Here is a 26185-nt window from a genome sequence, read left to right on the forward strand (position 1 = left end):
CACCTGCCTGGCAGTGACCAAGAAGTGCTGTCTCCGACTGAGTGACCACTGCATGCAATCATCCTAGGGGCTGGGGGACACTCCACCCTCCCTGGGAGCTGAGCAAGCTCCAGGCAAGCAAGAGTGTTGTTAGGGGAACAAGGGAGGGAAGAGGCCTGGGTGCCGCTGTGATAGCCTCATCTACCACATAGGGGTCTCTCCTCAGGGTCCCCAGGCCTGGCCTCTTGTGGGAACTTGAGCAGCATGTGACACCAGAGGTGACCCTGGTGCTCTGTCACCCAGGATACAGGGACAGGTCTGCATGTTGGATCAGAGTCTCAGTCATGTTTCCCCATGGAACAGGGTGCAGGGTCAGGGTGCTTGTAGGGCCTGACTTCCCACAGGCCTAGGGTAGCCCCCCCACCTCCACTCACCACCCTCCACCCTCTTCCCTGAGCCTCCTGCCAGGAAAGTGGATTCTGGGCTCTGGTGTCCTGGGCCGTCTGACTAGGCAGTTTCTCTCCCTTCTCCCTGCCAGCCCCACATCTGTGGAGCCCTGGTGTGCTGAAGCCAGAATGGCAGGCTTAGTGCAGACTGTTGTCCAGGGCTTCCGTGTGTGTGGGGGGGCAACAGAAGTGGGGCCCCCATCCCTTGTTTGATTGGGATTCACTTTGCTGCACCACAGACAGCAGGCTTCTTAGAAATGAAAGGTCTGCAGCAACGCTATGGAGAGCAAGGCCCTGTTTTTCCAGCAGCTTGGGTAGCAGGTTGCTATATTTAGCAACTCAGTCTTTTAAAATTAGTGTATGTGCTGCTTCAATATAATGCTGTTAGAGGCCAGGAAGTGGCACCCCCTGTAGAGTCTGTACTGCCGTGCTCAGGACCCCGGTCCTCACCCGCAGGGGGACGCTTTACAGTCAGTGCAGCAGGGCTACGGGTGTCTCTCTCCCTTTCTCCCTCCCCCCCTTGCAATTTCACTGTCCTATCAAATAAATTCATAAAATATTCGATATAGTGCTATTACACATTTAATAAGCCGGGACACTGTGCTTTTTCTATTCACCTGGGAACTCAGAAATGTGTGTGTGTTGCCTAGTTGGGACTGTTGACTGATTGCAGCAACCTAGAATCCAGCCTGAGGGACCTGCTGCAGATTTTGTGGGGGTTTTTGTTTTGTTTTTGTTTCAAATATCTATTTTTTTTCTCTTGTTGCCCTTGTTGTTTTATTGTTGTCATTATTGTTGTTGTTATTGATGTCTTCGTTGTTGGGTAGAACAGAGAGAAATGGAGAGAGGAGGGAAAGACAGAGAGGGGGAGAGAAAGACAGACACCTGTAGACCTGTTTCACTGCCAGTGAAGCGACTCCCCTGCAGGTGTGCAGCCGGGGGCTCGAACCAGGATCCTTACGCCAGTCCTTGCGCTTCATGCCACGTGCACTTAACCTGCTGTGCTACTGCCCGACTCCCCCCCCCCCCCTTTTTTTTTTATCAGAGCACTGCTCAGCTCTGGTATATGGTGGTGCAGGAGATTGAACCTGGGACTTTGGAGCCTCAGATATGAGAGTCTCTTTGCATAACCATTATGCTATCTATCCCAATCCTCCCACTGCAGATTGTGTTTGCTGCCCAAATAATCTGCTGCCTCCCAGCACCCCTCTCCCCCCTACACACCTTTGCCAGATTTAGGAGGGACTGAGCCAGGCTCAAGGGAGAGGGTTCTGGGGATCTAGCTTGAGAAGCACACAGCAGCCCTGGTACAAGCCATTTCTCTTTCTCCTTGGTGACATCCTCTGCTTGCTGACTATTGACCTTCAAAACGGACCGGTGGCAGTGCCCCTGCTTTCTTCCAGGAGCACATGGCACTGTGAAGAGCCCGATTTTTGAAATCACTGGCCCCAGAGCAGAAGCGTGTGAGCTATGCCCTTCCCAGCTGCATCCCCAGTTACGGTGCTGGCTTTCCACAGGGCCCCCAATGACCTGTAATGGGGAAAGTGAAAGCCCCTGTCCAAACCCTCCTGCCCCAGCTGACAAGATCCCAGGATCCACCATGAGTCCTCCTGAGGGCTGGGATCCCCCTCCTTCTGGAATGTTGGGGAGTGAAGAGTGTCTGTGTAAACACGACTCATCCCCTCATCCCGGGTGGGGAGGGTGGGTGTAGGATAGGCGTCTGACCCTCAGAGGAGTCAGAGCTGGCTGCAGATCCGGCCTCCTCACTCTCTCACTCTGACTGGTGTGTGAGGATGAGACGCCAGCCCCTCAGAGACTGTGTCCCCCATCTCGGCCTGGCTTGAGCATTCTTACCCCACAGGGCTATGTGGGATGATGTGGCTTGCCCATAGTGCCTCCTCTAGATTCGTTCATTTATTCTCTCACCCTTCACCATGAGTGCCGGCAGCATTTCCCCGTGCCAGGCATGCCACAGAGCAGGGCTTGTGTGCCCAGCTGCCACAGCTGCTTCCTGCAGGTATTATAGGTCTGATGGGACTGTTACCTAGAGAGAAACACACAGCAGGGCCCACTTGTAGATCAGCCAAAAGAAGGGACCTTCCTAGGCCAAGATCACCAGTGGCCTCTTGGTCAGATGCTCAGCTTACTGAGCTCTAGCTGTGGTCCCAGGAACAGAGGCAGGGCTGGAGGCTATTCACTGGGGTAGGGGGGGTGAGTCCCCCTCCATCAGGACTGTCTCGGGCCACTAGGATGCTCCCCTGCAGGAGGCTGTCCCCCTTCCTTGGGATGTCTTTACTTGCCTTTGCTTTGCTTTGCTTTCCTTTTATCTTCTTTTCCTGGCTTTTCTTTTCCTTTCTTTTCTTTCCTTTTTTCTGTCCCCTTCCATGGGGTGTCTTTTCTTGGGCTGGTTTCCTTTACAAGTCATGGTTACATTCTGTCCCCATGCATACTGGACAAGTGGCACTTCTGGGGAAAACAGCCTTGGTGATCTCTGGGCCTTGGGGGGGCTGGAGAGTGTGGAGGGGGCCAAGGAGCCTGTGTCCTGGGGAGGAGTGACATGAGGTGTTGTGAGACCAAATATTGGAGACCCCTGATTTCTTAATACCTATCACTTGAGATTGTAGGCTGCTGAATCATAATGCCTGTTACTTACTGACACAAGCCTATTTTCTGCAGTGCTATTTGCTCAATTACTGAAGGGCTACGTATAGAACAAAAGGAATTCTGGCTACTTGCCGTCACTCATGCTCCCCTCTGGCCACAGTTCCTGTTCTCTGATGGGCGTCTGGTGGATGACATAAGAGCAGTCGGGCCAACTGTTTGCACAGCAAAAAGACCTAAAGCTGCACACTGACAAACACTGCTGCCCCTCACAGACCAGGGGATAATGATGTGGGCAGGATGTGTCCCTACTGCGTAGCCAGAGGGCTACGTGAGGGTGCCCTGGGGGTCTGGCATTAACTGTGGTGTCCCCCTGCAGACATGTTTTTGACGTTCCTCATTCCATGCTCTGATGTAATGCAGACTTTTGCCAATGAGTCTCGTGAGAGAAGTCTGCCCAGGGTCACACTCAGTAAACACACTGGTGCGTCCACTCCTCCTGACCACTCCTGCACGTGTGGATAAGTGTTTGGAGTTACATCTTTTCAATCCTGGGACACACTGGAACCCAAGATCTCAGCAGCGGCAGCCACAGCAGCTATAAGCAAGCTGCTCTGGGGATGTGGCTTCCCCCCCATGCCGTCTGCTTGCTTGGTTTGCTGTGTGATAGCGAGGACAGAAAGGGGTTCTTTCAGATGATAAGAACCCTGCAGGTTGGCGGCAAGGTTCCCTCTCTGTTGGGTGCCACACACCGGAGGCCCCTGGGATGCCCTGATGGCAGTCCCGTCGTATTCCTGGGAGAGTGGAGGCCATGGAGGCTAGCCAGCTCCCCGCATAGCTGGACTCAAATCCAGGACAAATGACAAAGCCACACGGCCCAGTTCTCTCTGCTCTGCTCCCTGCCCCAGCAGAGTTCTCTTGGCAGGAATAACCCCACCTCTCCTCCAAAAGCAAAAGAAAATTAAATCCAGATTTTCACCAGACAAAGGGCTCGAAATAAAGCTCCCTTAGGAAAATTGGCCATAGTCTGATTTCAGTGTCTAGGTTTTCTTATTTTAGTGTCTTGCAAAAGCCCTCACCATTAAAACAGCAATTGGTTTTCAGAAAGAGTGTGCAGCCGGTATTCTTAGCAGAGCCATACTCCAGTGTCTTATAATTTCCCTGGTTCTCGGCTGTCTCCTTTGCCCCAAAATAAAATGTAATTGCCTCTCTGATCAGCTGGCGGGGAGTCACTGAAAGTTCAAGCGTTGCCAACTGTGGATCTGTGGGCCGTGCACATCTGCACAGCACCAGGCTCCACTGTGCGGGCCTAGCACCACCACCAGCCACTAGCAGGGCGGTGTTGGCCTAGCTGCCAGCCAGGGCGAGAGGGCTTGTCCCCTGGGCCACACCCACCTCCCCACGCTCCTCAGAGCTGCCTGGCTGATCTTCAGCGTTGCTTATGTGGTTCGGCCCTGCCCGCCACTTCTTTCTTTAGCCTTTCTGCTGCCTCTTGTGATTACCCCCTTCCCAGAAGGCCTAAGCCCAGCCTGGGCAGAATTGCTGAGTGCTCAGGCTCAGAGGAGTTCTGGGCATACCACACCCTGAATGCCCTGAGGACCAGTGGCATTCAGCTGGTGTCCCTTGGGCACACATTATAGTGCACAAGGACCCAGGTTCAAGCCCCTGCTCCCCACCTGTAGGGGGGAATCTTCATGAGTGGTGAAGCAGTGCTGCAAGTGTCTTTCCCTCTCTATCCCCTCCTCCCATCTCACTTTCTCTCTGTCCTGTCAAATAGGAAAAATAAAAGACAGGACTCACGACAGAGGTCTATAGAGAAGGGGCAGGGTCTTTGGGCCACTCCCGAGCTCTGTAGTTGTGAAGGCCTTTCTCTGTGTGCTTTTCTCTGTGTCCAAACAAGTGTCTTTCTCCATGAGGCTCCAGGAAGAGGGGGGAAGGAGGGAGGGAAGAAAGGGGAGCGTGTCCGATACATACCGGTGGCCATTTGAGATGCTGGTAACAATTCATGAGAACTTCACAAGAGCTATCGATGGAAGGTGGCCGACAAGTTTATTTTCAGGGTCCAGCAATTTTCAGAGACTGCGGGGCTTGGCTTCTGTAGGGCCCCTTCCACCTGGAGAAATGGTGCATGGGGGCCCATCATCCCGGAGTCTGCCAGTAACTTTACCTTCCCCAGGAAAAGCACCCCCTCAGGCTCTCTTCCCCACAGACTCCTGTGGAGACCCAGGTTTTGCCCAGGGCAGCAGTGAAACACCCAGAGGCGGTGGACAAGGCTTTTGGACAGTTCTGCAAGGCATAGTATTAACAGATAGTCAATAGATGTTTGCTTTCTAAATGCTGCTGTAAAAGACTTGCTTCTTTGGTTTTCTGGGCTTAATATTTGGAGAGATGTTATCCCCCATCTGGAGCCCAGCTCGGTAGGAGCTGTCACTACCCCCACCACCACCCCCCCACTCTGCCCCTAAGAATCCTGCTTTGGGTATGTCCTGGGAAATAAGGCAGGGTCCTTGATTCAGTGACATTGATAAGAGGGTGAATAAGCAGCAAAGGCGTAGTGCAGCTGGCAGAGCACATGACTTGCACGCCTGATGCTTCCTGTTGGGTGACTAGTGCTGCTTGTGCCAGAGTAGTGCTCCAGCATCTTTTTTTTCATACAGTATACATCTTTGTTGTTGTTTTTACTGTTACACAGTGTCAGAGAGGCATAAAGGCAAAGCGAGAGGGCAAGATAGAGAGAGAGAGAGAGACCACATTAAAGTTTCCTTTAATATGGTGGGGGCCGAGTTTGAACCTGGAGCCCAGAGGACTTGGCATATGGCAAAGCAGCGCACTACCCAAGCAAGTTATTTTTCTGGCCCAAGTGAATATTTTTCAGAAGCTTTATGACTGGTCCAAGGGAAGTAGGTAGAAAGCTCTTATAGCCCTGACCTAAATGATGTTATCATCAAGGGCTACTAGAACATGGTGTCTCCTCCAGAGGAAGAAGGCCAGTGTGGGAAGAGAACAGAGATGCAGGAGAGTCAGGCGAGAGTGAGGGGCCCTTCAGGCACGGGGCACAGTGGGAGCCTCACCAGGGAAGGGACCCTGGTGCCAGGGCTTTGAGCACATGACTGCCTCTCCTGACAGAACCAGCAGCGTCACAGTGGGCAAGAATTCGGGGGGCTCAGGCACTCCCCTCTCAATTTCTCTCTATACAATCCAATAAAACAGGGATAAAAATGGAAAAAAATGGCCGCTGGGAGTGGTGGATTCCTAATGCTGGTACTCAGCCTCAGCCTATGAAGCTTGAGCTTCGTGGTCCAGGGGCGCCCACAGGAGGATGGAGGGGGTGCAGTTTCTGAACTTCTGGTTACTGGTGAGGTCTCCCCTAAGGCAGATCATGCCACCTCCTTATCAGAGTGTCCTCATTCATCCAGCAAACATGCTGGGCTGGATCAGGCCTGCTGCCCATTAAGATCACTCTCCAAATCGAAAATAAATAAAATCGCCTGTGTCCCACCTCACCCCAATGGCCCTGCAGATTCGATCCTCCTGCAACAGTGCTGGAGTTCTGCTCATTTGCAGAGTTCTCTGGGGGATTCTGATGGACAGCTGAGTTCAGAAACCCAGGCCAGGGGGTCTGGAAGACATCTGCATGTGTGTCCTTGGTTGTCACATGGCCATTCAGCTGTGTAGCACCAGCCCAGACCCACGTGTGGAGGTGTTGTCTGTCATCACCACTTTGCGGGCACATGGCCTCGTGCTGAGGACCCAGCAGCCCTGCTCCCCACTGTGCTCTTGGGGGTTTGTGGGTGTACTGAGCACTGGGCAATCAGCTAGCAATGTGTGGGCAGGTCCCTCTCCTCCTCAGCTGGGTTCTGGAGGGCGGGGAATGCTCTTATAAGAAATAATTAAGCCTCATGGCACCTGACAGGGTCAGGGGGGAGCATTTAGTAAGTGACAGAAGCCAGGAAGACATAGCTTGCATGGTCTCACTCACAGGTGAGACTTAAGAAATAAAATGAGAAAAAAAATGAGAAAGAAATCAAGTAAGGGGGATGGGTGGTGGGGCACCCATTTGAGTGTACACATTGCCATGTACAAGGACCTGGGTTCAAGCCCTCACTCCATATCTGCAGGGAGAAAGCTTCACAAGTGGTGAAGCAGGTCTTCAGGTGTCTGTCTCCCTCCCTCCCTCCCTCTTATTTATTTATTTAAAAAATATTTATTTATTTGTTTATTTCCTTTTGTTGCCCTTGTTGTTGTATTGTTGTAGTTATTATTGATGTCATCGTTGTTGGATAGGACAGAGAGAAATGGAGAGAGGAGGAGAAGACAGAGGTGGGAGAAAAAGACAGACACCTGCAGACCTGCTTCACCGCCTGTGAAGTGACTCCCCTGCAGGTGGGGAGCCGGGGGCTTGAACCGGGATCCTTACTCAGGTCCTTGTGCTTTGTGCCACATGCGCTTAACCCGCTGCGCTACCGCCCGACTCCCTCTTTTTTATTTTTATTTATTATTGGATAAAGACAGAAATTGAGAGGAGATGGTGAGGTAGAGAGGGAGAGAGAGAGAGACAGAGAAACACTTGCAGCCCTGTTTCACCACTTGTGAAGATTTCCCAGCAGGTACACCACCGCTTGTCTGCTCTCTCCCTCCTTCCTCCCCTCTCAATTTCTCTTTGTCCAATCCAATAAAATAAGGATAAAAAGGGGGGTAGGACAGCCACTGGAAGTGGTGGATTCCTAATGCTGGCACTCAGCCCCAGCAATAACCCTGGTGGCAGTAAAAAAAAAAAGGGGGGGGGTAGGAGAAGAAAGGGAGAAATAAAGCAAAAGCTCAGTGCAAAACATAAATCAGAATATAGTTCCATAGATCCAAGGACTCTTAATGGGGGGTTCTGTGCAAGAGGAAGACAAAAGGGGCATAGGGGGCCCAGCAGCCTGTGATGGAGGGTGAGGCATGCTGACATCTCTCTTGGAGAGATGTGAGATTGCACTTGAGTGACAACAGCAGTCTTACGAATCTACGTTTCCTCTGTATAGAAATTAATTGATTGATTTTTGGTTGGTTGGTAGGCAGGTAGGTGTGTGAGTGGGTGGAAAGGTGGATGGACTCAACCCTGTTCCTGGGCAGACATCAGGTGGATGGACTCAGCCCTGTTCCTGGGCAGACATCAGTTAAGCATTTCAGACAGCTCTGCTCCAGTCTCCCAAACAAGCCTGCAGGAGGGGGCCTTGAGGCCATGTCCCCTGGGGTAGGAGCAGCCTCAGTCAGCCCCAGCTCTGGGCACAAACCCCCCCCCCCCCCACACACACACACAAGCCACCTGGCAGATGACGCTCAGCCCAATTATTTTGCTCTGACCAGCAGCTGCCTAGCAGCCAGAAGCTGGGGAATCGGTTTAGCTGTGGAACAGCTCCTTCTGCAGAGGGTTCCTTGCCCTCAGCCTGGCAGGGCAGCAGCTGGCTGGCCACTATGATGAAATACTGCAGGAAGTTGATCCCCGTTGGGTGTTGGGGGGATGCTTCATTATTAATTGCAGGTTACAATGGTGCGTGAAAGTGTAGGGCAGAGCCCAGGGCGGGTGGGCTGCCTCCTTCACCAGGTCCATGGAAGCCACTCTGCTCAGGTTTCCCACCAGGCCAGATGGAAACCAGAATCAGACAAGACTTGGCGCTTTGGAGGGAACAGAGTGGGGCGGGGGCTGTGTGGTGGGAGGGGTACCAGCTCACAGGTAAGGTTCAAGGGCTCTAGCACTTGGAGGAGCCAGAAGCTCTGGTGCTGTCTCTCCTGTTGTTGTTTTGTCTCTCTGGGAAAAGCAGAAAGCCAGCCTGGAGGGGTGAGATCACACATGTGTGAGACCCCAGCTCTGCAGAAAAATTAAGAAAATACAATCTAATTTAAAAAAAGAAAAGAAATCTGAGGCTGGAGAGGTATCATAATGGTTATGCAAAAAGACTTTCATGCCTGAGGCACTGAAGGTCTCAGGTTCAATCCCCTGCACCACCATAAGCCAGAGCCTTGCAGTATACTTGTTAAAATGAGGAGGAGGAAGAGGAGGAGGAGGAGGAGGAGGGAAAAGAAGGAGGAGAAAGAAATAGGGGCTGGTATTTCACCAAAGTAAAAGACTATGGGGTGGGTGGGAGGATGGGGGAGAATATAGTTCCAAAAAGGATGACAGAGGATCTAATGGGAGTTGTACTGTTATATGGAAAACTGGGAAATGTTATGCATTTACAAACTATTGTATTTACTGTCACATGTAAAACATTAATTCCCCAATAAAGAATTTTAAAAGAATTTTAAAAAAAGGAAAAAAAAGAAAAAAGAAAAAAAAGAAATGGGGGCTGGGCAGTGGTGCACCTGGTGGAACAGAAATATTACCATGTGTAAGGATCCGGGTTCAAGCCCCTGGTCCCCACCTGCAGGGGGAAGCTTCATAAGTGGTGAAGCAGTGTTGCAGGTCTCTCTCTCTCCCTCCCTCCCTCTCTCCTTCTTTATATCTCTCTCCTTCCCTCCCTCCCTCCCTATTCATTTCTCTCGGTCTCTATCCAAAAATAAATAAATTAAATTTTTAAAAAAAGAAATCAGCCCAGCCCAGCCCAGATGTGTGACCTGAGACAGTAGTTACTTATACCCATCCCCAGCCCATCCTTGGCTCCTGCTCTGTGATGTATTAATATTAGCATGGTGTTGAAACCTTGCGCTATGAACACCCCAGATAGGCCAGGGCAGACTGGGCAGTAAGTCCGTAACCACCGGAGATCTGTGGCAACAGCAGTCTTACGAATCTACGTTTCCTCTGTATAGAAATTGATTGATTGATTTTTGGTTGGTTGGTAGGCAAGTGTGTGAGTGGGTGGAAAGGTGGATGGACTCAGCCCCATTCCTGGGCAGACATCAGGTGGATGGACTCAGCCCTGTTCCTGAGGGCCTAGGAACACACAGGGCCTAGGGCCGCATGGCACCCCTGCATTCCAGGCTCAGATACTTAGCAGGGATGGAGAGGGAGGAGCCCCTCCTGTCTGGAAGCTGCTGACACTTACGCAGGCTCTGCTGCACAGACTTATCCGCTATCCCATGTGTGGCAGCCTGTGCTAGTAGCTCAGTGCACACATTTGCAAGGTCATGGGTGTCTGTCTCTCTGTCCGTGTCCAAGAAACCCACAGCCTGGGAGATGGATAGACACAGAAGATAAGTTGCAAAGGCCCCTGTGGCTGTGTGTCACCCAGCTCAGGGCCTGGTGGTGGCATCTGAGTGAGGCTCATCTCTGGGCTCCTTAGGGGGGACGTCCTCATCACCCAGGCCACCTCTCATTCCTGCTATCCAGGCCAGGCTGCTACTGTACGTCAAGAAGCGACCCACTTATCCTATGGGGCTTCTCTGTCTTGTCCATAAGCAGGGTAGCTTTCTGCTAAGGGATGAGCCTTCCAGTGACACCGTGACCCCAGCAATTTCTGCAGCCACTTTCAGAGAGTCATTTCCCAAATGATCCTCAATTAGAATCGACCTCCACATGATCCAAGAGTTGTGTGAATCACAGGAGGAAGCAGCTTCTCAGCCGGCTGGAGGCTACATAAGGCTGAGGCAAAGCCGGGCACTGAGTGTCTCTGTAGGAGAGGCGTGTGTGTGTGTGTGTGTGTGTGTGTGTGTGTGTGTGTGTGTGTGTGTAGGGTGACTGGTGGCCAAGTGGATCTGGTGGGGAGTCAGGGTTCCACATGCCTCCACCACTAGTGACAGTGAAATCTGAGGGACACAGCCCGGCCTTCACCAGCACCAGAGACCTTTTTTTGCAAAGTAGCAGTAAAATGCCAACAAGTTCAGTTATTGCATATAGCTAACTCTGCCAACTACTTGGTAAACCTGTTTATTTTTATTTTAATTTTTTGAAATTATTTATTTCCTTTTGTTGCCCTTGTTGCTTTATTGTTGTAGTTATTATTGATACCGTTGTTGTTGGGTAGGACAGAGAGAAATGGAGAGAGGAGGGGAAGACAGAGAGGGGGAGAGAAAGACAGACACCTGCAGACCTGCTTCACCGCCTGTGAAGCGACAACCCTGCAGGTGGGGAGCTGGGGGCTTGAACCGGGATTCTTATGCCGGTCCTTGTGCTTTGTGCCACCTGAGCTTAACCCGCTGCATTACTGCCCGACTCCCATTATTATTTTTTTTTTAAAGCGAAAATGAACCAACTTCCAGGGAGCTTTTCCGGATTTCTTTTTTTTCCCCTTTCAAGCTAAGGTTTAGTGTCATGTTTTAAAACAGTGTTGCCTGCTAGCAATAGAATGTGACTCATATAAAGTCTTCTGAAAGCTCCCAGCAGTCACGTTTTAAAAAGTCAAGAGAAAACTTGTGAAATCATGTCAGTAAGGTATTTTCATTAACCTAGTTTGTCCCAAATGGGGCTTTTCCCCCCCTCCATGTAGTCAAGTAAAAGCTATCATGAGGGGCCAGGTGGTGGTGCAGCTGGTGGAGTGCTCATGCTGTCATGCACTCTACCAGGTTGAAGCCCCTGGCCCCACCTGGCTAGGGGAAGCTTCACAAGTGGTGAAGTGAAGCAGGGCTGCAGGTGTCTCTCCTCTATCTCCCTCTATATTTCTCTCTATCAAAAAAAGGTACTGTGAAGTCACTTTTGGAAAGATCCTTGGCTCTGGCATCTGCAGCTTCAATCCTGCATTCATAGCTTCCAGTTCCTGCTGCCAGGCTGACTGGGCCCTGGCTTGGGACAGTGCTGGAGGGAGCTGTCAGGTCTGGAACCTGCTGCAGGGGTGTGGCGTCCAGGCAGTCTGGTGCCGCCCCGGCTGGCCTGGGGTGACATTTCACTTCTCTTTCTCTGAAGCCAGGAGTTTGAAGCTCCCAAAGGGCCTGGGCTGAGTTCTGCCTGCCACTTTGAGGACTGAAGGAATCTCTCTGAGTGTCTATTCAGCCTCTTCTCTGCGGGACAGCCACAAACACCCCCGGCGTCACTGGCCCCTGCCAGCGCCAGTCATGGGGAGCTGGGCCAACTCAACTTGTCTGGCTGTAGATGACACAGCCTGTTCCAATGCATGGAGACATGCCTGAGAGAAAGGGCTCACTCTGAGGCCAGCTGGGAGACTTGGGGAAACTTCCCACCTCTTGTGTGCCTCAGTTTCCTCTCCTGTAAAGTGAGGATCAGTACCCTCCCTTTCCCCCCACCAAGGGGAGAAAATGACTGAATGAATCCATCCCAGGCACAGGAAGGGTTTTGGAGGAAGGCCCACAGAATGAGAACAAAAGCCAGAGAGACAGGAGTGAGTGCTGGGCTGGGGGCCCGGCTGAGCGTCAAATCAGTGAAAGAGACAGCTCCCTCGGGCCAGATTGGCTTCCACCTGCTGGAAGGGGAACTGCTGTTGAAGGTAGAGTGCTCAGCTCTGGCTGCATTTCAGAATGGAAGAATAAGAGGCAGAAAGCATACTCCCAGTGCTTGGGCCACACTTTTCAATGCCCCCCCCCCCACACACACACCCCCACCTCCATCCCCCGGAATCAGAATTTTCCATGGTGTCAGAACTATTTGAAAGTTACTACCATGAGCCACAGCTGTGGTTTAAAAAAAAAAAAAAAAAAAAAAAAAACATGAGTCGGGCAATAGCACAGCGGGTTAAGTGCACATGGTGCAAAGTGCAAGGACTGGCATAAGGATCCCGGTTCGAGCCCTCGGCTCCCCACCTGCAGGGGAGTTGCTTCACAAGCGGTGAAGCAGGTCAGCCTCCCCCTCTCTGTCTTCCCTTCCTCTCTCCATTTCTCTCTGTCCTATCCAACAACAACAACAATAATAACTACAATAATAAAACAGCAAGGGCAACAGAAGGGAAAATACCTCACACCCCCAACCCCTCAAACCCCCCACCCCGACATAGAGGTTGGAGTAGAAAAAAGAGGCAGCCCTTATTCTGAGTTTTCTTGGGCGGGGCTTTGCAGGGCTGGGCGCTGAACTGGCCTCCCTTGGGCAGTCACAGTGCCAGCTCCTTCTCTTCATCCTCTGAATGGCTCCTGAGTCAATTTGTCAAGAAGTGGGAAGGAGGAGCCCAAGGCAGGCCCTCCCCAAGCACCCCCACCCCCACACCTTTTTAGGTGTTATCCCCACCCCATGCCAGACTTCTTACATTGTCACACAGTGCTGTGGAGCGGGAGCAGAATGGGATTCCAAACCCAAGTCCTGCTCTGCGGTTCTGCCTCTTTCTACTCAGCAGCAGCCAGACCTTGAGCCTGTCAACCTCTTGGAACTTTAACTTCCTCACCTGCAAAAGGGGAAGGAGTTACTGAAGTTTAGCTGAAGAGAGCAAATGACATGTTAAGACGGAGGTTCTCAGCATCGTGATGTCTGTGTTCTAATCCTTCTGGGCAGAGTAACTTGGTTCATTCTTGGGCCTATAGCCTTGCACAGAGCATCAGCTGTAGGCACAGAAAAGGGTAATTTCAAATATATATATTTATGAAGGAGAGGGAGAGATACCAGAGCACTGCTCAACTCTGGCTTGTGGTGGTGTAGGGATTGAAGCTGGGACTTTAAAGCCTCAGGTTTGAGAGTCCTTTGCATATAACAGTTAAGCTGTCTGCCCAGCCCTAAGGAAAGGATTAATCCATCCCACAACCTGCTTATATCCCTGAGGGTGAAGAGTCCAGTAAAGGCAGGTCGGAAAGACAGTAATGGTTCTGCAAAGGACTGTCCTGCCTGAAGCTTTAGGTTCAATCCCCAGCACCACCATAAGCCAGAGCTGAGTAGTGCTCGGCTGACTGTTTCTCACTGTATATTTCTCATTAAATAAGACAATATTAAAAAAAAAAAATCAGTAAAGGCACTGCAAGCTAGACTTTGCAGATGGAACGTTCAAGGTTTGGCTTGGCAAGAGCTTGTTGGAAGTTCATTAATTGGGAGTGACTTGTCACCTTTGCACAAGGGCACCCCTGAGCCAAAGGAAGCCAGCTGATTTGCTCAGCGGCTTGGAGACCCTGCAGTTGTCACTCCAGCACTGATGGGGTCAGTCGCCTGCACAGCTCATCTTATTTTGTAGCAAAATTGCAAGGCAGAGTGGCATTTGGAAATTAGGAGCCAGTCTCTTGGATCTCTCCCTTGGGGTGTTATTGTCACTCTGTAGACCACCACCAACTAGCACCACCACTCCCCCCACCCCCACCCCCCACCCCCAGCACTGGGTGCCTCTCATTCATGCCACTTCTCTCAGTTTAGACCTCGGCCTTGGCTGTGAGTTGGTTTGCCTTCCTCTTGGGGGATAAATGAGCTCTGAACGGAAATTCAACTTTTGGGGGCCAGGGGGGGTATTGGCAGATGCTTGAGGGAACTCAGAGGCAGCTGAGCTCCGACTATTCACAGTCACTGGGGGTGGGGGAAAGGATTGAATGAGAGAAAGAAATCCATAGATGATTTCTACACCTCATGTTAACCAATGGCCTTCGCTTCCAACACGCTTTTTAAACTGGTGCAATGAAGGGGCTGATTCATTGCTCACTTCAGAACAGAGATTCTGAGCCACCAGGACAAGGGAGATCATTTGCCAACTGTTTTCTTAAGGAGAAGCAGCTAGAGGAACTGAAATTACCCCCCCCCCCCCAATTACTCAAAGTAAAGTCTCATTTTTCTTAAGCAGGTGGCAAAACAAGCATATTTCCCTGGTTGTTTTTTCATTGTCTTATCAGAGAACAGGGCATTAAAACCGTGACCTTCTACTTTACTAAAACAGAAATGATTGAGATTCAAGCCTAGATAATCTTGAAATAAGAACCAAAAGCCCAGAGAAAGAGAATCATTGGCAATTGATAATTGAGTCTCCCTCTGTGGATCTTAAGGTGTAACTCAATCAGGGGGAAGGCGTGATCAGTATCTTGTTCAGATAAGGCCCTGGCAAATTGCTGCCATTTGTTCCCCGATTAGCGTGAGCTCTTACCTGGGCCTGCGCAGCCCTGCTCGTCTTAATCAGTCTGCTTGTTTCAGTGCAACTTGCTCAGTCGTCCAAAGACACAGATGCCTTTGAATTTCAAGCTTTTACACCGTGGGATCCTGGGAAATACCACCTGCCACAGTTCCCAGTTGCGGGGGGTGGGGGGGACTGGTCGGTGAGGGGGCTTAACCTAGGTCTAGGCAGGGAGCTCCTTGGAGGAATAAATGCCAAGTTAACCTCACAAGCTAAATGGTTGCAGCAGCTGCTGTTAAATCCAGCTAAGGAGCCAGAGCAGACATTCTCTCTTCCTGGTGCTGACCTAGACCTTGACCTTGACCTTTGACCCCACTCTGAGTCATCCAGAAGAGTGCAGTGACAGGCCTGCCTGGACTGTGGCAGGTAGGATGGCCTCACAAAGATGGCCAGAGTTGGTTCTCTGGAATCTTTGAATATACTACCTGATGTAGCGGAAGAAACTTGCAGCTGTGTGACTGGATCGAGAATTCTGAAATGGTCAGATTATCCCAGCGAGCACAGTGTAAGCAAGGGTGACAGCAGGCAGAGGAGGTGGTGGGCCGCCTGGCAGATGGGGAGGTGATCTGGGGGCTGTCAGCCAAGGGGTGGATGAAGGTGGGGGCTGGGGAAGGTATGAAGATGGATCAGCCCTCAGAGCTTCCAGAGGCAGCTGCCAACGCCTAGACTCTAGGACTTTTGCCGCCCCCCCCCCCACCACGACAGATCTGTGATCGAAGAAATGGAGCTTGTCTTTGTGTCACAGCACCACCCGGGGGTGGGGTGGAGGTGGGGGGTCCACAAATGGTGGAGTGGTGCTATAGCATTGCTCTTCTCTCTGCCTCTCCCAAGGAGGAAAAGGAGCTGCTGGGTCCCTGACTTGAGAGGGATGGGAGCTAGCTCTCCACAGGCAGGTGACTAAGCGAGGGCTACTTACTTAGGGGAGATGAGACTCGCCCCCACTGCTCCAAGCCGCCTTCCACCAGCCACTCCGAACTCTTTCTCAAGCTGCATCACCCGTTGAGTGAGTCTCCCTTCTGGAAGCTGCGAATGAGCAAAATGTGGGTGCTGGATGGACCGAGGCTCCTGAGCAGCCTGGCACTGACCCTCAGACTCTCTGGGGCTGCGAGGGGCTGGGGGAATAGGGGGGCCGGGGCCTTAGTGGAGACAGGTGGTGAATGAACTGCCTGCTGGGTGCACAGCGGAGTGGCTGCTGAGTAGAGGCGCTGTGCCCGGCACTTGGCCACCTCCCCTGGATGCTCTTGGTCCAGATCCATATTGTAGGGGAACTTTCAGGGCAAATGGGAGGGAACCTTGACTCTGAGACTTGAAAAGCCGTCAGGACTGGCAGGATAGCTCACTTGGATAGTGCGCTGCTCTGCCAAGTACATGACTCAGGTTTGAGCCCAGCCCTCACCACATTGAATGAAGCTTCAGTGCTGTGGTCTCTTTCTCCCTCTCCCGCTGCTTCTGTCCTTTCTCCCTCTCCCTCTGGCCCTCTCCCTCTGCCCCACTCTCTCCCACTCTGCCTTTTTTTTTTTTTTTTTGGTCTCCAAAAAGAGACCAAGAAAGAGGTCAGTGCATAATCAGCAGGAAAAGAAAAGTGGTGTGTGTGTGTGTGTGTGTGTGTGTGTGTGTGTGTGTGTGTGTGTGTAGAAGCTTTGAGACAATCAGTGTGAGATGGTCATTGTAGCTGGAGGCTGGGGTGTGGGAGGCTCTGGAGGAAGCATCTGCTTTCCCAGCATCATACATGGCCACAGGGCAGGTGGACAGGGCACTCGCTCCCTTAGTAGACTTGGAATCAGAGGCCTCTGCTGTCTGGAATGGGGCAAGTATAATGCTTGGGAAGCTTCCATCCAGTGAGTGAGTGACTGGGAGGCTCGTGCAGTGGCGGGAGGGGATGTGTGGACCGAGGAATAAATAAACTGTAGATGGGGGCAGTGCTTAGCACCTTCCTTGCATGGCAGTGATGGCATTTACCTCAGCAGGACTGCCATAGCCAGGTAGCGCAGACCTGGGGTCTGGGGTTCGAGCTCCTTCTCCCCACCTGCAGGAGATAAGAAGCTTCAGGAATGATGAAGGAAGTACTGCAGGTATCTCTCTGTCTCTCTCCCTATCTCCCTCTCCTTTCTTAAATTTTCTCTGACCTGTCATACAAAGAAAAAAAAAAGAGAGAAGGATGGGGGGGAATGGCAGGGAGCAGTGGACTTGTCATGCGGGCTCTGAGCCCCAGTGATAACGTTAGTGGCAATAGGGAAGGAGGGAGGAAGGGAGGTAGGGAGGAGAGACAACACGGACCTGGGCCTGAAAAACCACAGGTGCTGCATTTGCTCACTGCTGGAGGCTGAAAGTTCAGCTGAGTGGAGGTGCTGTGCCAGGCATTTGGCCACCTCCCCTGGATGCTCTTGGTCCAGACTGATAGTAGGGGACTGTCAGGGCAAATGGGAGGGAACCTTGACTCTGAGACTTGAAAACCAGTCAGCACTGGCTAGTGGAGTTCAGGGCTAGGGAGGGAGCGCTCCCTGGCTACAGGCAGTGCCCAGTCCTGCGGTATGATGTGGCCTCTTTCAGTGTGAGAAGGGAGAGGGAGAGGTGGAGTACATTGCTGCCATTAACACTTGGTAAAGAATCAAACTTCAGGCAGGGGAGCTAGCTTGTTGGGTATGGGGCCTGCATCTCCACAAGCATGGACCCAGGTTTGAGTACCAGGACTTACCCGGAAGAGGCTGTCACAGAGGAAGAAGCTCTTGGGTATGGTCTTTCTCTGTACTTTTCTCTATGGGGGGGGGGGGGTACTTTTTTTCTTCTTCTCCTGCCTAGCACCATTTGGACATTTGGATATTTGTAACATTATTTGTGGGTCATACAAAATTAGCAGTTAAAATTAGCATAATGCTGCTCTGAGCAAAGTTTGATTTATTCCTGCATGTACATAGCCAGACCAAATGATTTCACAGACTGTGTAATCCCTTGAGTCCGATGCTCCCCACCCTGCTCTGCCTGAATGAGGAAGGTGTCTCCGCTTCTGCAGTAAATAAAGAAAGAAAAGGGGCCAGGCAGTGGTATGCCTGGCTGAGCGCACATGTTACCATGCACAAGGACCCAGGTACAAGCCCCTGCTCCCCACATGCAGTGGGGAAGCATCACGAGCAGTGAAGCAGGTCTGCAGGTGTCTCTCTACTTCTCTCCCCCTCTCTCACTCTCTCTCCCCCCTTCCCATCTCTATTTCTCTGTTCTGTCAAATAAAAAGAAAAGGGGGGAAAAGTCCATCAGGAGCAATGGTTTGCTTTGCAGAAACCAAGCCCCAGCAATAACCATGGTGGCAGTAAAAATAAATAAATGGTTAAAAGTAAGCCTTGCTTTGATAGTGCCTGTCCTCACCTGCTACTCCACCTCTACACACACACACACACACACACACACACACACACACACACACACACCAGCCATGGGCATGGTGCCTTTTCCTAGGATGGGGCTAGGAGATGCTCCAGAGTTCTGCAAAGTTGGGTGGACTTCCAGCCGTGGACAGGCCTGCAGGTGGGGGCGCCTGTCTCCCCCGTACACACTAGACCCCAGAGCTTATGTTCTTATTCTTGGCTGCTGCTAAGCGGGCAGCTCACCTATATGCCTTTCTCTTCTGGGGGTGAGGTGCGGGTGGGGGATAAAATGTCCTGAGGCACCTCCAGACAGGAGGTGGAACAAAGACAGGCTGCACAGGCTGGGGGTGCAGAGGGAACCTGCAGATCGCCCACCCAGTCCCGTCTGCCTGCAAGACTGCCAGGCTCCCTCCATGTCCTGTGGCTTCTCGGCTGAAAAAAAAAAGGGGTGGAGTGGGCAGGGCACCCTTCAACCCATGGAATCACACTCTCGGGCAAACATAGGCTCTTTCTCAGCCAAGGGCTCTGTGGATGGCAGGTATTAGGAACGCATTTCTTTAAAAAAAAAAAAATCAGCATTTCAGGTTTTCCACTAATTATGACTGGCCTTCCCCCAACTTCCTTGGAGCTATTTTGGTGAAGGTTTAGAGTGATTTCATAAGAAAACGCTTTTATAAAAACCTCATAAAACCCTTATGATTCATCCGAGCCCACGCGCCCTCTCCGAGTGTATGTTATGTCACTAGCAACTTTCTTTTTATGAGAGAGCAGAACTTTTGTCTATTCATGTCGGCCTTGAAAGCAGCATTCACCAAGCCCCGGTGAGACAAGGAGAACTGCGAGAAGGTGCCCTGTGCTCTGTGGGGCCAGAGATACACGGTGTATGTGCCCCCCTTAATGGGCACCCTGGGCCCAGGCAGCTCCCCCCCCCCAGAAGTGGTAGAAATGTATCAGTGGGTGAAAATGCAGCCTGACACCCAAAGGGAAGGGGCTGGGCCTCTGAGATTTTTTTTAAGGTGTTATGAACTGCCGTTTCATTCATCTCAAGCATGCTGCGACTTCCACAGGAACTAGAGTGTTCTCATCCACACACCAGCACACGCTGCCCTCTGGGGACACATAAACTGGGGCCTGGATGCTCGCCGGCACATTATTTGAGGGCATCGGGCTTCTCAGAGTCTTTTTCCCTGTCAGAGCCCAGGGGTTTAGCTAGTGGTGGTTAAAGCAGTTGCTAGTGTTTCTTGCATGCTGCCTTCTGTGCTGCAAGTGGGTGGAAGCCCCAGAGAAAGTGACTGTGATAGAGAAAAAGAAATTTCAAGACACAAAAGGAGAGTACAAGCAGGGAGGCAGGGGTTCACAACCTAGTGAGGCTGTGGCCCAGAAGACTGCCGTCAATGCATCATTTAATTTTTTTTTAATGAAAAAATTGTTTTGCCTCCAGGGTTCTAGCTGGGGCTTGGTGCCAGCACTATGAATCCACTGTTCCTAGTGGCCTTCCTCCCCTTTATTTGATAGGACAGAGAGAAATTGAGAGGGGAGGGAAAGGTAGAGAGGAGAAAAAGACACCTGCAGACCTACTTTACCATTTACCCCATGCAGGTGGGGAGCTAGAGATTTGAACCCAGATCTTTGCATGAGTCCTTGCACTTCGTACTGTGTATCAGCATCTATCTATTGAGAGCACAATCAAGGGATTGTGACCTCATGAAAATTTAAATGTATCTATTCCAAGAATATGTTGTTTTGCTCAGGGACACAGGAAGCAGATCCCCCCCCCCCCCCCCCGCACCTCCAGGGTTATCGCTGGGGCTTGGTGCCAGCACAGTAAATCCACTGCTCCGGGTGGCCATTTTTTCCACTTTGTTGTCGTTGTTGGATAAGACAGAGAGAAATGGAGAGAGGAAGGGAAGACAGACGGGGAGAGAAAGATAGACACCTGCAGACCTGCTTCACCACTTCTGAAGCTTCCCCCCTGCAGGAGAGGACCAGGGGCTTGAACCCTAGTCCCTGTTCTTGGTAATGTGTGCACTCTACTGGCTGAGGCACCACCCAGCCCCAAATTTCTCTTCTGATTAACATACAGATCCATAGATTTGGTCATGTTGTTGATTAGCTGATCAAGGGCCTTAATAGCAGTTGCACATACATCCCTTTGCCTGATAGCATAACATGGGAGCTTACTCCACTAGACTCCCAGGCCCAGGAACCCTTTTAAGATTCTGTCACCCGCCCTAGCTGTGTGCCCTTGGCTCCCTTGCTTACCCTCTCTGTGCCACTTTCAACCTCATGTGGGAAATAAGGATATTAGCTGTATCCACTTTGTGGGGGCGTGGGGTGGGTGTAGTGGTGATCAAATGAGCTTAATTTATGTTAGATACTTCAAACAGCTCCTGGCAGGTGGTGAGAACTCATCAATGCCAGTTGTTACAGGCGTAGAGATGACTCTATACCCAGCTGAGCCAGTGGGATCCTGGCTTAGAAAGGCAGTCCACCACCCACTGGCAGCAGGAAGAGAATGGCCAGGGGGCTTGGTCAGCGGGCTCTTCCAGAAGGGAGGCCAACAGCAGTTTCCTCTCCGTGGGTGCAAGTGGCCCATGCAGACGGGAAGTTGTACCCATTTACTGAAACCAACAGAGTGTGGGGGGTGCAAGGTGCCCCAGTTTGGCTCCCTTCATCCACACGTCTCTTCTCCAGTCCGTTGTGCTCTCCTTTCTCCAGAAAGCCCAGAAACCCTTTACATCAGAAGCCTGAATCAAGTCCAACCTTCACCCAGAATAAGACGAATTGCACTTAATTGAATGTTTCCACCACTTACTTTTTTTTTTTTGTCAAACCATTTTTATGTGTGGTTAAAAGTCTTTTTCAAGGTCATAGGATTACAGGGCATATTTCCATACCACTCCCACCACCAAAGTTCCGTGCCCCACCTTCCCAACAATAACCATTATAATAAGTTCTCACAAAATCTTAGAGACAATTTGTCTTGTTCTGGACTGTGTGCATGCGTGTTGTTGTTGATGATGATATTTCATTTCTCTAGATTCCACACGAGTGAAACCATCCTGTAGTTGTCTTTTGTCTCTTCATTCAACTTCACTAAGACAAGCACCTCCAGTTCCATCCATTTTATCCCAAAGGACACAATATCATCTTTTGAATGCAGAGTAGTATTCCATGGAATGTGTATGTGTATATATATATATATATATATCCCATAAATACTTTTTAAAATGTTTTATTTATTTATGAGTAGAGAAGGAAGGGGGAGAGAGGGAGGAGGAGAAGGAATGGGGGGGGAGAGACACCTGCAGCACTGTTTCGCCACTTGTGAAGTTTCCCCCTGAAGGTGGGGACTGGGGGTTTGAACCTGGGTCCTTGCACATTGTAATGTGTGCCCTCTACCTGATGTGCCACTGTCTGGCTCCTTATATCCCATAGCTTCTTCTTCTTTTTTTTCTTTTTTTTAAATTTTCTTTGTATTATTGAGTAAAGACAGAGAGAAATTGAGAGGAAAGGGGGAGATAGACAGGGATAGAGACAGAGAGACACCTACAGCCCCACTTCACCACTCATGAAACTTTCCCTCTGCAGGTGGAGACCAGGAGCGTGAACCTGGGTCCTTGTGCACTGTAATGTGAGCACTTAGCCAGGTGCGCCACTGCCTGGCCCCTGGTCCATAGCTTCTTTACCCATCAACTGTCGATGGCCTGGTCATATTTTCTAAGCAGTGGCATAAAAGCACTGAGGTCTGAGCAAAAGGGAGGCTTTCTCCTCACACAGGTCCCAGCTGCTTTAGGTTGAAAACATGGTTCCTTGGGATCACGGGGAACCCGTGATCAGGAGAAGTGCCTGTACAGTGTGGAAACTGCAGGGTATGTGCATTTTTTAGGCATTTATTTTAATGAGAGACATACAGAAAGAATGGGGTAGGGGATGGGAGGGACCAGAGCACGGCTTAGCTCTGGCTGATGGTGGTATGGAGGATTGAACCTGGGGCCTTTGGTGCCTCAAGCATCAAAGTTGTTTGCATGACCATTATGCTGTCTCCCCAGTCCCTGAATGCACATGAGTTGTCGGGGTGCTGGAGCCTCCATGTGATGCTGATCCAGGGTGCTGTTGACCCAGTGTGGAAGACACAGCAAGGTGAGGGCAGTGCAGGCAAGCTCAGGTGGCAGCTTCCTTCCTGGGTATGGATAGAGACAGAGAGAGACTGAGAGGGAAGAGGAGATAAGGAGAGAAGAAGAGACACCTGCAGCCCTGCTTCACTGTGAAACATCCCTTTTGCAAGTGGGGACCGGGGGTTGAACCTGAGGCCTTGCAGCTGGTAACAATATACATTCAACTGAATGCATTTGGGAGAAATGCTTTGCGCTCCCAACTCAGCTTTAGCCAAGGAGACTTTCCCAAGGAGACAAGTGAGGGGTGGAGGCGCTGTAGCTGTGTGGATTTTGACCCTCTGAGTCTGCTCTTTGCTTTGCTCATACTACAGAGGTGCACCTTGAACCCCTGCTTTCCCTGTCTCAGGCCTTCCCCCACCCCTCCTGGGGGCTTAGCCATGGACTATTCTCTCTTCCCATTAGTTGAGCCAAGCCAAGACTCAGGCTTTATTAAAAGGAAATGAAAGTAGGAAATGGGAGGACAGACAAATCCCCACAGGAGGGAAAAACAGCAGCAGCTGAGTTTATAGAGCTCTGCCCTTCTCCCTCGGGGGAGCACCTGCCCACATAGCAGGGAGACCTCCTTTCCCAGCCTCTGCGGGGCACATCCATCCCAGCTCTCAGCCTGTCTCACTGTCTCTCCACCACTAGTGTTCCCTGGGGAAGGGACCAGGTCTTGGCTCACACACTGTCCCCTCCCTGGGGAGAAGCTCCCTTCACCCTGTCCTGCTTCTCCACCATACCAGGCCACTCATGCCCACAGTCTGTGCCCTCTGCAACCTGCATCCCCTCTTTGCCCTCAGCCTTGTCTTATGAGACTTTACGTTTTCCAACAGAGACCAGAGCACCACTCTGCCATAGCCCTAGGCATGCAACCCACACAAGGCCAGTGCTCTACCCACTGAACCATCTGCCCATGCCCCTTGAGACCTTGCCTTAGATTCCACTTTCTGTCCCCACCCCCCCACTTCCCTCCCACCAGATCATTTTATTAGTGGAGAGGGGCATATCGGTTTACAGGACAGTTACTGAATCTTGAGCACAATTTCTTAACTCACTCCATTACCCACCCAAGCCTCTTTTCACCATCATGTCTTGGGAACCTGGCATCCTCCCCACAGGACCCTCACTTCCCCTAATCTAGAACCCTCTGCTTTTCTGGAGTAAACTCCTGCCAGTTTAGCTTCACCCCCTGTGGCCCCTTTTCCTCCCTTGTTCTCCAAGTCCCACCTGTGAGTGAGATCATCTGTGATTTGTCCTCCCCCTTCTGACTTAGCCCACTTAATACAGTTCTTTCAGGTGCCAGCCAAGAGGTTGAAAAGGAAAAGGTTTCATCATTTCTGATGGCTGAGTAACTCTCCAGGGGCAGACCAGTGGTTAAGAAAGTCGTGGTGTATATATACAATTGACATACACCTGCCCTCCTAACCCAGGTTCCGGCCGGTGGAGCTCCCTTAGTGCCCCCTGCTGGTGGTGATCAGTGAGTTCCTGCATGCTGGTCTCCTCTGCAGTCCACTCTGGGTCCCCCACCCCACCCCCCCACCCCACCCCTCCTGGCCACAAGGGACGAGGGTCAGAGCGGCCTTCCAAGGAGTCCCGAGGTAACTCTGTGTGTCAGGGGTGATGTGTGAGGAGAGAATCTCAGACTCATTCAACTCTGGGGGCGGCCTCAGAAAGGTGGGCAACCCGTTTATTGAAAGGAAAGGCAGGCAGATATACCCCTAACTCAGGGGGATGGTTGAGGTAACCATTAACCCAAACACAGAGCAATGCAATGCATAGTCACATTTTGACCAACAGACTGTCTTATCACAAGTTAAAGGTTACCATACAAGGTTTGGTCACAAGCTTTACAATGTACATTTTTCCAGAGGTAGATTGCTGGCAGTAGGGGCCAAAGGGAGGCAGCTGAGCAATCAGGATGTTTGCTGGTGGTTTTAGGGTTAACCACACACAGTAATCCATGGTTTCTAATTAAAGAAAAGGGGGAAGGTGGCATGTGTAAAAAGGCACCCATGTCCGGGTGTCCAGCTGTCATAAATTCCAGAGACTGGGGGGAACCTGCCCTTGTCTATACCCGAAGGGAGAGTTGCGGGGGGGGTCAATCTGCTCGGACCTCATGGAAACATTGGCCTGGACTTTCCGGGACAGTGGGCGCCACTCTCCAGAACTCCTCTGCTAGCCTGTGGGTGCAGGAAGACCTGGACCACACACCTCTGACTGAACGCCAGCTCCCCAGAGCTCTTCGTCCATTGGCTGGTACTACTTATCCACTTGCTCGCTCACTCACTCAGCCACTATTTCTGGAGTACCTACTGTGTGCTGGGTGTGGTGCCAGGTGTGAAGAAAGGCAAGTGTTTGCTGCCACAGCATGTGCTGAGCTCAATTCCAGTTGCTAAAAAGTGAACAACAGAAGAATGCCCATTCGTTCTCACCAGTGCCCGCCTGCCTGCCTTTCCCTCCTTTTTTTTTAATTGCCTCCCAAGGGAGGGAAGTGGAGAGGGTAGGAGAAGGGAGAGAGAAAGAGATGCCTGCAGACCTGCTTCACCATGTGAAGCTTCCTCCCTACAGGTGGGAACGGGGTCTCAAACCCAAGCACTTGTGCATGGCAGTGTGTGTGCTCAGCTGGGTGCACTACCTCCCAGCTAGTCCCTTTCTCACGGTAAGAGCTGCCAGATAGTGTACGGAATGTTTGTCCTACAGATCTGTCTTGCTTATCCCAGGAGACTGTCTGCCTTAGACCATCCCTTTCTTTTCTGTGCTCCCCACTTTCCTCTCCCCGCCATCCCCACCCTCTGATTGTCAGTGTCTCCACTGTTTTGCTATTTTCTGGAACATTCCTCAAAGCTGGAGGCCTCTGATGTGCTCCGGTGCCTGCCTGATCTGCAGCTGACTCACGTGGTCCACCCAGGCTATCAGAGTCACAACCTGGGAGAGAAGGGGGTAGTGCTTCCCCCTTTGGAAGCACTGGTGAGACCACCCCCCAGGAGGGGGATCATGGGAGCTTTTGAGGTCAGCAGGATCTGGCAGGAAGCAGAAACCCACTCAGGGACTCTTAATGAAGGAACCACTCACTCAGTTAGGAAGCTAACAAGATTAAAGGCTTCCTGAAGCCTGTGACAGAGAGAGACCCTGGTCACGCAGGGGCTGGACAGATGGCACTACAGAACTGTCATTGGGGGGGGGGCAGACCCTGGTCTCTTTCCTTGCTCCTTCTCCTCTTCCTTCGCCTCCTCCCCCAGCTGGTTCCTCTGCTAGAGAAACTCCCCTCCTGGGAAGGGTGGGGGGAAAATGAATGGGAGGATGGAAGAAGAGGTGACAAAACTTCCAGTCATCCTGTAGCTGGAAACATCATGGGGCCGAGAACAACACATGAGAGCAGAGGACACTGGCCCCTGCCAGGCTGAAGTCGGGGCACGGGGGCAGGGGACAACTTTATGAGAGGAGCAGTAACCACAGTGGCAGCATCTGACTGCGAGTTAAGTGTTTTCCCGTGCGTTAAGTGTTTCCCGCACACACTGCAGGACGTGTCACACACGTGGTTTCTAATCTTCACTGTCCATCTGGTAGGCATATGTTGTCAGGAGTATTGCCCTTTCAGGCAAGGGGGAGGGGGTCCCAGCCTGAGGTTGCTGAGTGACAGGCAGAGCTGGGCTTGAGCTCTGCTCTGTTCTGCGTGCTCCCTCTCTAGCAGGAGCCGCTGGGCC

General features: G+C 51.4%; 1 protein-coding gene across 2 annotated transcripts in view; it reads left to right on the plus strand.

Moving 5' to 3' along the window:
* CHST11 (carbohydrate sulfotransferase 11) overlaps positions 1 to 26185 on the plus strand; it is a 173744-nt gene that overhangs the window by 96633 nt on the left and 50926 nt on the right. The gene's annotated exons all lie outside the window — the stretch shown is intronic.

The sequence above is a fragment of the Erinaceus europaeus genome, chromosome 7 (assembly GCF_950295315.1).
Source record: "Erinaceus europaeus chromosome 7, mEriEur2.1, whole genome shotgun sequence".
Classification (NCBI taxonomy): Eukaryota; Metazoa; Chordata; class Mammalia; order Eulipotyphla; family Erinaceidae; genus Erinaceus; species Erinaceus europaeus.